The sequence below is a fragment of the Rattus norvegicus genome, chromosome 3 (assembly GCF_036323735.1).
Source record: "Rattus norvegicus strain BN/NHsdMcwi chromosome 3, GRCr8, whole genome shotgun sequence".
NCBI lineage: Eukaryota > Metazoa > Chordata > Mammalia > Rodentia > Muridae > Rattus > Rattus norvegicus.
Genome location: NC_086021.1, coordinates 150,393,562 through 150,408,075, shown reverse-complemented (window position 1 = coordinate 150,408,075; position 14,514 = coordinate 150,393,562). Strand labels below are relative to the sequence as shown.

The 14,514-nt window shown below is 44.1% G+C and overlaps 1 long non-coding RNA gene across 1 annotated transcript in view; it reads left to right on the top strand.

Moving 5' to 3' along the window:
- The first annotated feature begins 8,425 nt into the window (after positions 1–8,425).
- The window catches only part of LOC120101717 (uncharacterized), a 52,691-nt gene continuing 46,602 nt past the window's right edge, over positions 8,426–14,514 (top strand). Inside the window, exon 1 of the long non-coding RNA XR_005502512.2 lies at positions 8,426–13,461. This is a non-coding gene — a long non-coding RNA (uncharacterized LOC120101717). The remainder of the gene's footprint in view (positions 13,462–14,514) is intronic.

The window sequence follows — 14,514 nt, the reverse complement described above, 5'->3', positions numbered from 1 at the left end:
AGGTTCCTGCCTGTGTGGAAAGAGATGTCATTAACGAACTAGTATGAACTCATTAAAATGGCACTATGGTTCTAAACCCACTAAAGGAGTGCCCCAAGTCATTTACACTGCCAGCCACGAGGCTTTAGGGGGCCAAGTCTCAAGGCAGAGTCAGGAACCTTTGATTCTAAAAAAAAAAAAAAAAAAAAAATTTAAACTGTATTTCTTTGTGTATGTCTTGTGTTTGGGGTATGTATTTGTCAAATATGTCCAGGAACCTGCAGGGGCCTGAAGAGGGAATTTGATACTTTGGAGCTGACGTGGTACAGGAAACTAAACTTTGGGTCCTCTACAAGAGCAGCGAGCCCTCTTAACCACAGAGTCACCTCTCTAATACCCCAGTGACTTTTAAGTAAAGAGTCACAGATGCAGATGGTCACCTGAGTCCTGTCTCTAGCTCTCCAGGGAGTTAGGAATTGGAGACAGCAAGGAGAGCTGTGTTTCCTGCTGCTGTGTTTCCAGGACTGGCCCTTGGGAAGTAGATTAAGTTATAAATGTTAAAATGTCCGAATGTTCTGGATCATCAGGGAAAGCCAGGCTGGGTCCATGAGGGGAAAAATGCGATGCTAAAAGAGAAGCTTATATAATAGGTGACTGCTCACTCTATGGAACCTGGGTAGCTGAGAGAAAACCTGAAATGCTGTGAGTATCTATCTACCCTGGAATAAAAGATGCCAATTCAGACTGCCCTGGGTTCTGCAGGATGAAAATTCACTCTCCTTTAAGGCAGTCCTGCAAAGAGTCGCCACTCTCTGCTGCAAAGAACAAAGGCCTGTGTATCTCTCTGCCCCATGGAGAGAAGCAGTGGTCTTCACAGAGTGGTCATCCTCCTGGCTGCCCTTTACAGATCGCGCTGTTCTGTTGCTGGACTTGTGACGATTGGACAATTGTTCCCCATGTCTGTCTACTGAGCCTTTCTTTAGTCAAAGCAGGGCTACCTGAGAGTTTCCTGGCTCATTCTCTGCCACCAGCCGCTCCCTGACACAGCTGAGCTCTTATTCTGAATGAGCACGGTCTAGTGTGAGCCTGAAAAGTGCTATCGGAAGTGAAGAGGCCAGCAAAGGCAGACTGCCAACGCCTGAGTGGTACAGGATGCTGAGCTGCGGTGTAGATAGCGACTGTGTTTGCGGTGGCTTGTAGACCGCCTGTTATCCAAATAGCTCAGCTAATCTTCACCTCCACCATGGTTTACCACTGGAAAGATAAAAATCGAAAGAGAGAAATAACATGCTACACTTCATAAGTTCCTTCAGAATTATGTCTCTAGTCTATACCTCCTCAGAGGATTCTGGAACCCAGTATCCTAGTCTCCTTGGCATCCAACAGGCATATCAAACTCAACCTGCATTGTTCTGGACGCTTGCCCACAATATCTTTACTTCGGCTCAGCCTGGAGCAGCCCCCACTGTCTTCCTAACTGCTGGCCAGGCCACCTCTGCTTTTGTAAACCACCACATCTGATCTGTCTGATGCTGCTGCTGTGCCAAACTCGTCTGAAGTCTGATTACTTTCCATCCCTTCCCCTGCCGCCTGTGGTCCTGGCCACCATTATCTGTAGGGTAGGTTGTGATGACTGCTTTCAGGAACTTCCTTGAGTTTCTCCCTAACATCCTATCTTCACAGAGAGGAATTGTCAGCTAGTCTTTTAGAAGAGTACGATGGGTTGTACCACTCCACTACCTGTCAATCCTGAGAAAAAAAGCTTGAAATCCTGTCATGTCTTCTAAAGGACAACTTTGTGTTCACAGAGCTCCAGTCACCTTGGCTTTCTTGCTGACTCCCAAGGAAGCCAACCCTACCCCAACCTCAGGACCTTTGCACTGGTATTTCCCATGCCTACAGGTCTCTTCTTCCTGATATATTTAACTAAGTTCTTCCATATCCTCCAATCTTTGCTCAGATCAGAACTGCTGGTAAAAAAAAGGCTGCCTCTCACATTATTTCCCGTTCTTTGGACTTTCTGCACAGCTTTGTTCCCCTCCCAGAAGCCCTGCATTTTACTTAATACTTTCTGTTTATTGTTTGTTTCCTCTGAGGAGAAATTAAAATCTCCAAAGGCAGAAATCTATGTGCTTTGTTCCCTGCTGTGACATCAGAACAAGTACCTGGCATAGAGAAGGCACTTGATAAATATTTGCTGAAGAAATGTATAAGGGAGTGTTTCTCCCACAGTCTCTGTAGATCAGGTGCACAGGATGGTGGTAAGACTCTTACCTTATGCGACCCCCGAGTCTGTGCATCACGGGACTGGTGGAATGTAGAGAGCAGCGGGAAGGATATGGGTCGCCCAAAGCTGCTTTTCTACCACATGGGAAGGAGAAATTAAAGTAAGCCATATCCTACCACAGCGAATGACGCTGGGACTGGATTTTGGTGAGTGAGTGAGTGGAATTTTACCAGACCACAGAGCAGAGTGACAGAGCTGTCCCTTGAGTCTCAGCAGGCTTTTTCTCTGCATACTGATTTAGGAGTCAGGCTTAGTCCCAGGGAAAGGCAGATCAGGATTTATTTGTGGTAGGCATGCTGTTCAGACAGTGCATGCCCCCTGACACATATAAGAACAGTCTGATGGCATCCTAGGACACTGGAGTCACGAGAGAGATTCAGGCTGCTCACCTACTAATGGAGTTAAAAGCTGTTTCCCTTGAGAGCAAGGTGACCTTAGGGCTCCATAGACATTATCCAGAGCATCTGCTGCAGGGACCACATGATCACAACTTCCCTTGGGTTCCAAAGGAGTCCTGGTTTGTCAAAGGACCTCTGGCTCATGAGTTAGGATACTATTCCTTTAAGCCACAAAAATATCTATGGAATCAACTTGGCCTTTTCACTGAGCACAGGTGTCTGTGGAATAAAAGGACCACTGGGTGCTTGTTAACTACTTATTTCACAGGCAGAAAAGAGCAAGAGAAGGAGAGTGAGAGGGTAGACAAGCCAGAGAGAAAGAAAGGAAGAGGGAGGGAGAGAAAGAAAGACATTGAACAGATGTTGCTTTCTGGCTTATGGGCCTCGGAGCCTCAGTAAATCCCACTGTTGCCTGCCTGGAAATGCTTTGATAATTCTCATCAGATGGAGAAGGTATACCAGTTAACTATTTCTGTAATAACATGGTGCCTTTACCCTTAATAGTCTAAAGCAGAATTAATGTATCATTTCCTGTAATTTGTCTGTGTTGATTTCTAGTTTTGTTTTAGAACACCAGTTCAACAAAGGATTCAGGAAGATTTAGATATCCAAGATGGCCTCTTTTTAAGTTTCTTTCATGCTTTCACTTAGAAGTTGGCGCTTGTATCTCAGACACCTGAGTGTGGTCTGCTGATAGGCTGACCAGCTTCCTTAGGGGAGATAGTGATAGAAGCCACAGATGCTTGTAGGCTAGACACAGGGACTTCTAGCTTTGCATGTTCTCAGTTTCACTGACGACAGTCAACAAGCCCGGCCTAGACTTGAGGGTTAGAATTCATGCCACCTCCTGATGGGAGGAGCTTCACAGGTTCTGTGGCCTGTGTAACCTACCATAGTTTTTCTTCAGCACTGTTATTAAAATTCTTGGAATACAAATCTCTCTTCCTGATAGGGATACTTCACAGCTGATGTGAAGTGAGATCATGCTTGGGTTTTACTCTATAGGAAGAAATCTATAGGTACAAACAAATAATGGCTTATTTGTTCTGAGTTAATCGTAGTTCTAGGGAACACGTGAGAAAGGCAAGACTCACTGGCCTTGGTGTATGCGACGAGGAAAAGGAGGTGGCAAGGAGAAAAGCCTAGCAATGATTTGCTGTATCCCATGGGCCACCAGGATGCTTCTTCTGGCTTTTCCCAGGACCACCCATTCTGCTTCCAGGGTGCCTCAATGTTAGGCCTACCTAGAATGACTGTGACTTCTCCCTCATCACCTTCTGTGCCAATTTCTCTCCAGGAAGAGACTTCATAGCATGATTGTCTGAGGATAACATTGCCTGAGCCAAAACCCACTATATTAGCACTTACTAGGCCTCTGTTCAAATCTCTTAGCATTACCCAGACCCTCCCAGTCCACATTTATAATTCCATCTCCTTTATCTCTTTTCTTCTTCAGAGTCCCTAGCTGGAGTTTCCATACATGCTATTGGTACAGATCCAGTGTCTTAGATAGGGCTTCCATTGCTACGAAGAGACACCATGACCAAGGCGACTCTAAAAGAGGCAAATATTAAATTGGGGCAGGGTTACAGTTTAGTCAATTATCATCATAGCAGGAAGCACTGAAGCACGTAGGCAGACATGGTGCTGGAGAAGGAGCTGACGGTTCTGAATCTTGATATGAAGGCAACTGAGAGACACTGGCATCTTGTCAGCTAGGAGGAAGCACTCTTCTGCAATAAGTAGAGACTGAGGCTCCAAAGCTTATACACACACAGTGACACACTTCCTCCAACAAGTCCAGACCTCTGAACACTCTACTACTCCCTATGGGCCAACCATATTCAAATCACTACATCCAGATTATGTGCTCAAAGAACACTGAAGCCAACACACCCATTCTTACCCTTCTGCCATCAGTAGGTTTAGAGGTAGGGACCCCAGTTTCCAACTCTGATTTTGTCCTTAAGCATTGAAAACACACATTCTCCCTTCCCTTGAGCCATAATAGAAATGAAAGCAGCCCTTAACTTCAGCCTGTTTCACTTATATGTTTGGACTCTGCATCTATCAGAACAGCGCTTTTCCTTTTCCATGGTCAGAAGATTTCCCCTGGAGGGTAGGTCTCGCATCAGCTATGGTATCTCCAAGATCCATCTCTAATGGCACTGCCTCATGCTGTTCACATTCTGTGTAATCTTCTTCCCTTGAGTGTGAACAGGACATAGTGACTTGCTTCTAGCCGCCGGAATCAGAAGTGAAGCAGTGTCACTTCAGCTAGTAGGCTATTAAAAGCTGTGACTTTCCTCCTAGGTATTGTCTTATGTTCTCTCCTGAGTTTCTTACTGTGGGAGAATCCAACAGCATTAGTTATTTTTCTTATTGTTGCAACAAAATGCTTGACGTTTACAACTTAAAGGAATGTACTGGTGAGTTTATGTCAGCTTGACACAAACACATAGGAAGAAGGAATCCCAACTGAAGAAGGAGGAAGAAAGAATCCCACATTGTTCTGTAGGCAAGTCTGTGGGGGGATTTTCTTCATTAATAATTGGTGTAGAAAAGTTACCCCAATGATGTGTGGTGGTCCTGGTTTATGAAGGAAGCTAAGCAGGCCATAGGAAGCAAGCCTATAAGCAGAATCACTTCACTCTCTTTACGTCAGTTCATACCTCCAGGCTCCTGCCCTGAGTTCTTGTTTGGATTTCCTTCAATTACGAACTGTGAAAGGTAGTTGTAAGATAAAATAACCCCTTTCCTTCTCAAGCTGCTTCTGATCGTGCTGTTCATCACAGCAATATAAATCAAACTAGGGAAGGAAGAAATATTTGATTTATGGTTTCAGAAGTTTTAGTCAATGATCATTTGGTCCCATACAACTGGGTCAAATGTCAAGGCAGTAATTATGAAAGAACAGAGATGTTCACTTCATGGTGGCCAGGAATCAGCAAGCAGGACATAGGTAAGGGCTAGGGACCAGAAACCCTCAAAAGCCCACTCCAGTGACCATTCTTTCTATAGTGAAACCCCATCTTCTAAAGTTTCCTTCTTCCTATGCACGTCTATGTTTGTACCAGGCTAAGAAACCTCCCAAAACAGTACCATTAGCTATGGACCAAGTGGTCAACACAAGAGCATTTGAAAGGCATTTCACATTCTAGTCAGAATAGCAGAGCTATGAGACAGCTTTGTGGAAAAGTGAACATCAGTCAAGGCCCCACAAGGAAGCAAAGCAAGACAAGACAAAACAAAACAAACAACAAAACAAAATCCAGTAATAATGAAAAGGCAAGAAGAGAATTAAACCAAAATGATCATTTAGGGAAGATGGAATTTAAACATTTCAGCCCAACTTTGGGATACTGATATGAGCTTTGAGTTTCAATAGAGATCGTTGATGGTAGACATGCAGAAGTAAGCAATCTTGGTCCAGTTGTCTCTGTTTTTGCAAGATGTCTTTGAAGAGGTCCTAATTGCTTAAGGGTCCTCATTGCTTAAGGGTTCAGAGATATGTTCCTGCTTGAGAGTGATGGCATCATGCACTGGTGTGAGTGTGAATGTGTGTGTGTGTGTGTGTGTGTGTGTGTGTGAGAGAGAGAGAGAGAGAGAGAGAGAGAGAGAGAGAGACAGGCAGGTAGGCAGACAGAAATACAGACAGACTCTGTTGTTCCTGGAATCCAAAGTGCCTAAGGGTTGAGAAAACTCACTGAAGACTTTCAGGTACCTTTTTGGAGGTCAGGGACAGGGTGACATAAAACCCATAGTAAAATGCCTCAGCTGCTCTTATCTTTGTGCACTGAGCCTTGAAGGGGGATGAGGGAGGTCAGGTATCACCAGCTTTTAGACAGACACTTACCGAATGATTAACATGTCTACATGCACAGGTAAGCAGGAGTCTGTCCCATAGTAAAAGAGACAGATATAGATCTGCTTAATGAGGTGTGACTGTGATCCCAGAACTTGAGGAAGAAAGATTGGTTCAAGTTCATAGCCTGCCAGGGTTATCTACTGAGACCCATCTAAAAGAAAAACTAGAAGAAAAAAGAAAAGAAAAGATAGAAAAGGAGACAGACATGAAATGAAAGCAGAGTTGCCAGGCCTTTATCCTGCCTTTAGTTAGCTTGCCGGTCCAAGCAGAGAGTCCTGGTTTTCAGTTAAAGCAGTAACTAACTAGTGGTAACAACTAGAGATGGTGGCAGGCTTGGCTGATTCTCTGACCACAGCCTTGAGGGAAAGTTAGCCAGCACCCCATGGCTAAAATACCCCTGGCTTCCTGACCTCAGAGATTTTATATATACACTCGCTCTCTCCAGCTGCTCAATCTGAGAGACAGGGAATTTGTTACACAGAAATAGGTGATTGCTATGCACTCCCTTCTGCATCTTCAGCTACTTCCTCTGGGCAAACGAACACAGTCAAGGGGCACCCCTGAACAGCTGTTCTGAATAAAACTAGAGGAGGCAAGAAAGAGGGGATGAGACATGGGGAGGGGCCGGGGACATCTGGAAGATGTCTTTGGCTCCTCAGCCATTTGCTTTGCGTTTCTTCCCTGGATGCCGAGGTCTTTTAGAATGATCAGCCAAGCTGAAAACAGTCTTCTCAGGGTTAAGATGGCATCGACAAGTAATTTAATGCTTTCTTTTGATTGGATTAGTGGCTAAGCCATTGACTAGTCTCTCCAGCTGAGACAAGGAAAGTTTAGCCCAGCTAAATTAAATCTCTTCGGCGTCATTGGTTCCAACAGCCTACTCGCTTCTGCACCAGATGCTCGGAACATTTTTGTTGTTGTTGTTGTTGTGGAATGTGAAGAGAAGCAAAAAGAATGGATTCTCTTTGCTTAGGTGGGAGGACTGATCGCCTTACCTTCCCAGCACGATTATTGCAGCACATATGGTTTAGAGGCGCTGAGAAAGGTAATGGATCTGCCGGAATTAACACCTGACTTGGGTGAGCACCGGAGCAGAAACTCTCCCTCCTTTTAACACACTGGCTCAGTGAGGCAGGCCAAGCCTCATAATCATCATTGATTATCTCATTCGGCATGACTCCTGGGAAATCTTGGGTGAAAGCAAATTGAATCCGATATTTGCTGCCACTGTTGTCAAAGAGACCACTTTCAGATTAATTCCAGGATGACAGCAGCCCAGACAATGGAGACCTGAAGCAGTGTGACCAAGGGGGCTGGCAGGCACAGAGAGAAGATGCACCTCTTGTGAGCGGATGTATAGAGAGGGTGGCTTTGGAGGAAAGCACCGTCAGAACGTAGAGGATCAGTCACAGAGGGTGACTCCTTCATAGATGAACCTGCCCCATCATGCTGGCACAGGAAAGGAACTGGTTGTTAAGAGAGGTTAATTATACTAGACGCGGTCCCCATTGTTACTGTGGGGGTCCTTGACTCCCCATGGAGGAAACTGCTGCCTGGGTGCTCTGGGATGGGACTCTAGACACAAAGAGAAGAAACCCTATCATGGACCCTGGCTGGGTCTTTCCAAGGAGTCCCTGGGCCTTAGGGAAGGAAGATAAATCAGCAAAACTTGAAAAGGGCAAGCATTTGTTTAGAGAGAGACAAAGATTAGGGGCTGGCGAGTCCTTCTGGAAGCCCAGGGGCATCACTGATGATACCATCATCAGGGTCAGCACTGACTGAAATCTGTTACTAACCTTCCTAGAGTGAAACCCATGGCAAGTGCGGACTCTCTTCTCTTTCTATTATTTATTTAGTGTGTGTGTGTGTGTGTGTGTGTGTGTGTGTGTGAGCTTGAGTGCATGGGCCCGTGCATGTGTTTATTGTAGTTTGAAGCAGGATTTCATACACACTAGGCGAGTGCTCTGCTAAGTGCCCAGCTCTTTCACTGTTCTTTTTCACACAAGGTGTTCCATACATCCCCAGGCTGGTGTGAGCTGACTGTTTATCTCAGAACAGGGCTTGACCCTGAACTCCTTCTACCTCACTTTCCCAAGGAACCAAGATTAGAGGCCTGTGCCAATAGGCCCATGCAAGGATCATATATTTCTGACCCTGACAGAGGAGACTCCTCCCAAAAGGGGATTCATTCTTTTTCTCAGAGGTTCCAGACCATATATATGTGTTACAATTCCCAAAAGGCTGTTGTTGTTTGACTAACATGGGCAATAAACACCTACCGGCCAGAAAAAGCAAATAGAGTAAAATCAGTCTTCAGAATCCAACCTGGCTGGTCTGTGAGCCTTATCAAGTAGAGTGGGTGGGACATTCAGGTAGTATTATTTATCCAGTACCTGACCTTGTGGCAAACACTATAGATTTGCATAAATGACAATAGTGATACAAAAAGAGAAGCATTTCTGTTTTAGAAACACAATCTTCTTAGGTATCTGCTCTCCTCTCAGGCTTGGTGTGTGCTCACACTTTTAAGGACTAGCACTTGTGGCTCTGTGTCACTGGCTGTCCCTTGGTCTATCTAGCAGGGCTTGCTTGACAGAACTGGAAGCAGTTCAGAATTCACATCTCCTCTCCTTCCCCATAACTCTTCCCCAAGCACTACCAAATACAAAAACAAAGGCCAGCTTCTGAGTGGGGCCAACATTGCACATATCAGAGGCAGCTAGGCTGAAGCTGCAACTCTGTCAGACTTTGACTTGAGGCAACGCACCAGCTTGGCTTCCTACACACTTCTGTCTTGGCTTCCCATTTAGTCTCGGAGTGCTTTGTGTCACTCATGCTCTTTCTGTCATCCATTTAACCCTTCTCAGAGGAAGGAAGGACCAAATAGGGGAAACCTGGAAGAAAGCTCATGCTCCCGGCCATATTTGTTCAAGAGTTTCTTGCCTTTAGAGCTAAGGATTGGCTGGAATCGCAAACCCTTTATGAGGAGTCCTCAGAAGGATGCTGTTGATTCACAGAGGTCTAGGTAGGTGCACTCCATTCAGTGTAAACTGACATTGGAGCCCAATAGCCAATGGGCTTGAATTTATTCCAAAGAACATACTCCTTATAGGTAGATTTTTACCATCTATGCTTAAAGTACCTTCTATAACATAAATGAACACATGAGAACTGTCACAGGAAGAAGAAATCATTCTATGTTAATTTCCTCTCAAAGCTAAAGCTGGGTAATCAGAGTCGTGAGCTGACTGTGTTATCTGCCTACAAACAACTGTTGGATTGAGTGGGGGTTGGGTAGTAAATTAAGGTTCAGACATAGTCTTTAGGTATGGGAGAGGCCATGGCAAAGCTACAAGATAGGAGTGTTTTAAATTCAGAAAGACCCTGAAGTCCTGGCAAATTAATTCAACCTGAAGCATTTGACATAATATTTAGCCCACCTCACTCTAATTATCCCTAAATTATAGAATTGCTATGACTTTTACATGAAATTATATGTACAAAGGATGCTTTGTTAAGCTTGGTGCATAGTAGGTATTTAGTGATGGTACTTGTGTTTTAATGAATTACTTAGTTGCAAATAGAATTTGCTCAAATTAGGAAGGAGGGAAGAACCATTTGGGGGAATTATATAAAGCATGGTTGGCGTAGCCTCAAGGACTAGGAAACTGCCTACTCACACAGCAGTGATTCTAGGCTTGTGATCTAGAGGAGACAGAGACAAGGTGTGCCTTAGGAGAAGTCCATTGTCTCATTGGAATGCTGCCTCCTGCATTGTTAAATAATCAAAGTGAAAAGAAAAAGAAAAGCAAAAACAAAGGAAAAAGAAAAAAACAAAAGAAAAATGGAGCTAGGTCTGTGAAATTCTGTATTCTGCTGTAATCTTTGTAACCTTTAAAACTGCAGACAGACAAGTAGTTCTTATTTAGTCAGGGACTGCTTGTTGAGGTTGGCCTCTGTTGAATTAAGGGCCACTTTGATTTATTCTCTGTATACAGGCCAATTAGTTTGTTCTTTCAGTCTTAACTTCCCCAATCTTTAACTGCGTAGTTGAGACAAAGAGCCCTGGCCTTCCCCAAAGGATACCCAAAGTCCTCTCCTCCACCCTGATGATCATAGGTAGAGATAGCAATTAAAGGAATAGTGTATGAATTCTGAGTTAAGGATTTGAAATGGTTCCTCTAAACACTTCTCCATCTGTGGGTCATGTATCAGATATTTATATTATGATTCATAACGGTAGCGAAATTACAGTTATGAAGTAGCAACAAAAGTAATGGTTGGGGTTCACCACAACATGAAGAACTGTATTAAAGGGCTGCAGCATTAGGAAGGTTGAGAACCATTGATCTACCATGACCAAACCTGGGGAGAGGACCTGTAAGACTGTGGGGTGCTGTAGATTTTAGATAATTATCCTGTTTCCTTATAAGATGACTTGTGTTGGCTTTCTTTTATTGTTGGTTTGTTTTTATCTCTTCCATGATCTGAATGCAGTTTTTAGCTAAACATTTTTCTTGTAAAAACAAACCACTCAGTATTATTCATCTCTGAGCTTTAAGAATTTTGGAAACTTAAACCAATAGAGAAGGCATTACAAGGCTCAGTGCTCTTGGGTGATGAGGATGAGAATCTGGGAGGAGTCTTGGGTTGATGGATGATTCTGACCTACAGCTATTGTCTTTCCTTCTTCCCATGAGGACGGACCCATGCTACCTATAAGAGACAGTCACAGCTTTAAGTGAAGGCATTCTCAGGAGACCTGCCTCTTGTATCAAGACAAGGCAAGAAGCCCTGGAAGCTTTTTGCATTTCTTCTCTCAGCCATGTTTGATTCAGTGTTTAAATCCTGAAAGAAATAACAGCTGTTTTTGTACCATCCCATGGCTTACAGGGAGCCCAGGCTGCTTTGTGATGGAGTGCTTGCGGGATTTAGAAACGCTGACTCCATAGGGCTGCTAGGAACAGACACAGGAATAAAACAAGCTTTGGCAGCATTGATCATGGCCTTGCTGATGAAAAATGCAGTTCCATGTGGCCAGAACATACCTTGAACTGCAGTCCCACTTCCTCATTTACAAGAGGCCAAAATCTGGCAGTGCATGGCTGAATCGGCCACCAGGGTCATGGAGCATATTGGGAGCCAGGGAAGTACAGAGGAAGCACCAATGTAATGCTGCCTCAACTTCTCTCACTTGTTAGATAGATGTCAGTTAGCTGATTTTTCTGGAGTGATATGAGGCTACAACCACCTTGAGGCTGATTTTCCTAACCTTCTCAATGTTAGTGAAGCCTGATCCACAGTTGGGACTCTCAGGCAACAACATCGATCACAAACTCAATACCAGTCAGGCAGTTCATGGACTCAATGTGTTCCTTCCTTTTCTTGTGTCCACCTTTCTTACTTTCCTTGTTCTCATCCCCTTCCCCCTGTTTCCTCTTTATTCCATAATGCTTTGAGAGATGTCTCCTATTCTCAGCAGGGGTTTTCTTTCATCGATGGCGGCCCAGATCATCTAGGCTGACCCAGAAGTGAAATACCGTCACTGCCTTCTGCTTCCCCAGTTTCCAGTTTCTGGGTTGAAGAAGACAGAGCTGAAAGGCAGAAGCGATCTGCCATGGCACGTCATTCTCTGGGTGAACGTAAGGTTGATCGTTTACTCTGGATTCATGCAGAAGGTGACCGAAGGTGCTGAGTTTGTGTACATTCCATCTGCACATTTTACAGGCAGTAGAATTAAACTACCAAATAAAGAGTATGCACAATATAATTTGAGTATCTTACTACCCATCTAAACCAGTGTATGGTTTAGAGACTAAAATAGCTATTGGGGAGACCATTGCAGACTTTCAGAACTTGAAGGATACATAGTGATAAACCAATCCACTCCTTTCCTATACAGTAGATTTGGCAGATTAAGAGGAAATTTGTCTAGGGCACACTGGTGTGTAGTGGCAGAGACCTTTGCTTAAAGTGCCTGGCTTTTCATTCTTCATACTACAACCTCTTAGCCTGTAAGATTCCCAAATATTTTCACCGTCTACATTTTGAATAACAAGAATTGAGCTGAGGATTATTGGAGGCAAAGGTTATATAAAGAATGAAGACATTATTGAGTCACAGTCCTGACCTTGGTTGAGCGAAGTGACAAGAAGGCATGGAAAATGATGCTTGCATAGACCCATGTGCAGGGGGGAAAAAATCCGTGTTCTTGGAGATCTGGACATAAGTGCTGATTTAGATACTTACCAACTGTAATCTTAGAAAAGTCTTTTCCTCTTCTCATGCGTAATGCAAAGGAAATTATTTCTGGGGCTCTTCCTTCAGAATTTTATTGTGCAGTTCCAAATGTACATGTTTTAATTCAACAAAATTTTTAATGCATACTTCTTATGTATAGGTTATATGGTCCCAGGAACTGGCGGTTCCACAATGAGTGTGGCATGAGGCAGATACTTATGATAACAGAGCATCATTTTTGCATAAAGGGACAAAAAATGTTACAACCTCAAGGGTCACTCTTCTCCCTGGAAGTAGTAGCTGGAAAAATATCCACCTGTCTCCCTGCTCCCCACAGCCCAGAGTTCTAGGGTTTGCTGTTTCCTGTGGATAGAGTGGCACATGGTGCAGTGGTGATGTTTAAAACACTGTCTTTGAAATATTATGACTGTATGTGTTTGTGTGCGTGTTTCAAGGGTGACCTATATCTTTTAAAGAGAGAACTGTGGCCCACAAGTAAAAATACAATGAAGACTATTAGGAAGTCAGGGCTGAAATCCTGCTGTTGTTATCTCCAGCTTGCTTTGGGGCACCTGGAATACTGACATACTTTTCTTGATTTCTTCTTGCTCTACTCAGGGAAGAAACTTTCCCTGACTATACTGGTCATGAGGTCAAGATGGCAGTGGACTTGGAACCATGAAAAGAAGGTATGAGGAATGGTGTAGGGAAGCACAGACTTATGCTGTGAAGGTTCAAAGGCTGGGTGTGCTGGGGTAAACTGACAGTCGGCAGAGAATCAGAAGAGAAGGCACACACGTTCATTACCACGCACATGTGGATGGGAGCTTCACAAGATAGGGACATCAAAGCCAGGCCAGATGGTTGAAACTTGAATGCCCTCTTCACAAGGAGATGAAATGGAGATGCAGACACTTTGAGAAGCAGGGTAAGGGATGTTTTGAGAGAGATAAATGGCTTGAAGAACAGTCACTAGCTTGGGACCAGGTTCTACCAAGGTGAGGAGTTAGACTTCAGTCTCGTCTTCGGAAATGAGCCGAGACGCACTTTTCTTTGAAAGATAAGGAAACTTCAGAAGTAGTCCTCACCACATGTGCTCACCTCCTGGTACTCTGAATTTGAGGTTCAAGTGGTTGTGGTGGTTTGGATGAGGAATATCCCTCAGAGACTCATGTATCTGAACCCTTGTTTGCCTGTTGATGACACTTTGGGGGAAGATTATTCAATCTTTAGGAAGTGCAGCCATGCTTAGCATGGGTTTTGAGGGTTTATAACCTCATCCAACTTCCTGTGCTGTCTCTCTGCTGCCTGTGTGTATATGAAAATGCAGTGAGGCAGCTTTCTGTTTCTGCTGCCACGCCAGGCATTTCTTGCCACGAGGAATTTATCCCTCTGGGACCTAAGTTACTTTTGGCCATGGGTTCTTATCACAGTGACATAAAAGGAACTGATACAGTGGCATGTTTTTGATATCTTTTGCTTGCCTCCATTTTTCTCTGACACAGAGTTTCACTGTATACTACAGGCTACCTTACCCTCCTCAGTACTGGGGTTTTAGATGTGAGCCGCGACACTGGAAAGCAAAGGGTTGGCAGCGAGCCTGCCATTTATTTTTGGAGTTTACTTGGAGCATCTAGAAAAGAAAGATGAATAAGGCAATCTATTTACAAATTAGTAATAACTAGACTTCCCAGGAAACACCTAAGTGGCATTTGCTAGCAGAAAGATAAGGAAAAACCTTC